The 2500-nt window shown below is 56.2% G+C and overlaps 1 non-coding gene across 1 annotated transcript; it reads left to right on the top strand.

Annotated features, from left to right (window-relative positions):
• Window positions 1–1901: 1901 nt before the first annotated feature.
• TRNAP-AGG (transfer RNA proline (anticodon AGG)) lies at window positions 1902–1973 on the top strand. Its single transcript has one exon. It is a non-coding gene; the product is annotated as a tRNA-Pro (tRNA).
• Window positions 1974–2500: the final 527 nt, after the last annotated feature.

Raw genomic sequence — 2500 nt, 5'->3', positions numbered from 1 at the left:
CCAGGGGCAGGCCACGTGACACGCAGGGGTCAGGCCGTGGAGCGACTGGGGCATGGCGCCAAGTGAGGTAAGCAGACCACCCCCCCCCCCTCACTGCTCTCTGCATGTGGTTGCTCGTTGGTCTAGGGGTATGATTCTCGCTTAGGGTGCGAGAGGTCCCGGGTTCGAATCCCGGACGAGCCCTTCTTTTTGGAGCGCCGAAAACAAAAAACACAGAGTCCCCAATTCCCCCCCAAAAATAGTTTGTGCGTGACTGTATCTGGTTCGATGCCCGTCGCCAATGGTTGGCTGCTTTTAAGCCCATGGCCCAAGAGGCAGTGTTGGAAATTCCCCCTCCTTTGTAATGATGCGCTGGCGGCGAGCTGATGTATAAAGGTTTGGACATGCCTTCTGGGTGGGGACTGCCGTGGCTCGCGCCACTGTTGCATCCAGCTTGGTCTTTTGTATATGTCTGCAGCCTGTGTGTGAGGTGCTGTGTGTGCTGCCATGTAGGTCCGGCGCAGGCTTGCGCCAAACTTTCACGTTGGTGTGTGCCACCTGGCAGGTACCAGCGGGCCCCATGAGACATCAGTGCCACAAAGCCTTTCAACTGAAAACTGTCCCAGCACACGAGAGCGCAGCCTACCTGAGCTGTTTCTGTAGTGTAGTGGTTATCACATTCGCCAAACAAGCCAAAGGTCCCCGGTTCGAGACCGGGCAGAAACATGGTGCTGGTTTCTTTTTATTTCCACAATGTCAATCGGACACATTTGACCGCATGCAGGTTTCGACAGGTATGGACAGGCCGGCACTACGCCATGAGTGATCTGAGGCCAGCCCTTATTTGCACCCTGCAAACTGTCCACTGGCTCCATCAGTGGGCGTTTCCTGCCATCCCTGGGTCCTTAAGTGAGTGTTTGGGTACTTTTGATGCAGAGATCGGGGCATGAAAACCGGCGCTGGCACCTGGCGACATTGGGTACTGAAGAATCTTTCCCAATCCTGCCCATAGCTGTCAGGGTGGCCGAGTGGTCTAAGGCGCCAGACTCAAGAGGCGCAGCTCTTCCCTGCATCTGGGTGTTCTGGTCTACGATTGGAGGCGTGGGTTCAAATCCCACTCCTGACAAGCCGGGCTCATTTTTTTGAGCACATTTCAGAGTGTAAGGCTTGCGGAAAACCTCGTGAGGGCCCCCGAATGCAGCGCCCGGCAAGCCTCCCTGTTCTCTTCTGCTGCCTTGCAACTGGAGCTGTCTGCCAGAGACGCTGGAGCCACACCTGCCCTTAAACCCCCACTGGCCCACGGCTGCAAAACCCGCATTTTCTAGTGGCTGGCTTGGTGGCATATGCCACTGAGCCCAGTCTACTCAGGAAGTGAAAAAAGTCCCCTTCACAGTTGGAGAAAGTGCTCTCCTGCCACCTGTCGGTCGTTGAAGGCACCACACCTCAGCAAAATAAAAATAAAAAAACAGACATGCTCAGTCCGGGGGACATAGCAAGAACAGAGAGGCTGTTGGGAGATGACAGAAGCCATGCTGCCCCAGAGTTCTCTTCTGAAATTCGCAGGAATCCAGAGGTTGGAGCGGGCTGAGGGAGTGCGCCTTCTTGCCTCTGTCGGCTTTCAAGACACATCCTCCTGCTGGGAAGCTGCCCACCCTGAGCAGCACAGGTTTGCGCTCTAGGCCGGTCGGCCACATATATCTCGCCTGATCGAGCCCGATCGAGCGGCAGCAGATGGCCTTTGGCCAGCGAAGGCTGCCGCTCTTCTTCTTGTTTCTCTGCTTGAGAGGCAGCTCAGTCCTCTGCGCTTGCGCCAGGGGCAGGCCACGTGACACGCAGGGGTCAGGCCGTGGAGAGACTGGGGCATGGCGCCAAGTGAGGTAAGCAGACCACCCTCCTCCCCCTCACTGCTCTCTGCATGCAGTGGCTCGTTGGTCTAGGGGTATGATTCTCGCTTAGGGTGCGAGAGGTCCCGGGTTCAAATCCCGGACGAGCCCTTTTTTTTGGAGCGCCGAAAACAAAAAACACAGAGTCCCCAATTCCCCCCCAAAAATAGTTTGTGCGTGACCGTATCTGGTTCGATGCCCGTCGCCAATGGTTGGCTGCTTTTAAGCCCATGGCCCAAGAGGCAGTGTTGGAAATTCCCCCTCCTTTGTAATGATGCGCTGGCGGCGAGCTGATGTATAAAGGTTTGGACATGCCTTCTGGGTGGGGACTGCCATGGCTCGCGCCACTGTTGCATCCAACTTGGTCTTTTGTATGTGTCTGCAGCCTGTGTGTGAGGTGCTGTGAGTGCTGCCATGTAGGTCCGGCGCAGGCTTGCGCCAAACTTTCACGTTGGTGTGTGCCACCTGGCAGGTACCAGCGGGCCCCATGAGACATCAGTGCCACAAAGCCTTTCAACTGAAAGCTGTCCCAGGACACTAGAGCGCAGCCTACCAGAGCTGTTTCTGTAGTGTAGTGGTTATCACATTCGCCTAACACGTGAAAGGTCCCCGGTTCGAGACTGGGCAGAAACATGGTG

The sequence above is a fragment of the Ambystoma mexicanum genome, chromosome 2q (assembly GCF_040938575.1).
Source record: "Ambystoma mexicanum isolate Mex_15411 chromosome 2q, UKY_AmexF1_1, whole genome shotgun sequence".
NCBI classification, from domain to species: Eukaryota; Metazoa; Chordata; class Amphibia; order Caudata; family Ambystomatidae; genus Ambystoma; species Ambystoma mexicanum.
This window is presented reverse-complemented; position numbering and strand designations above follow the sequence as displayed.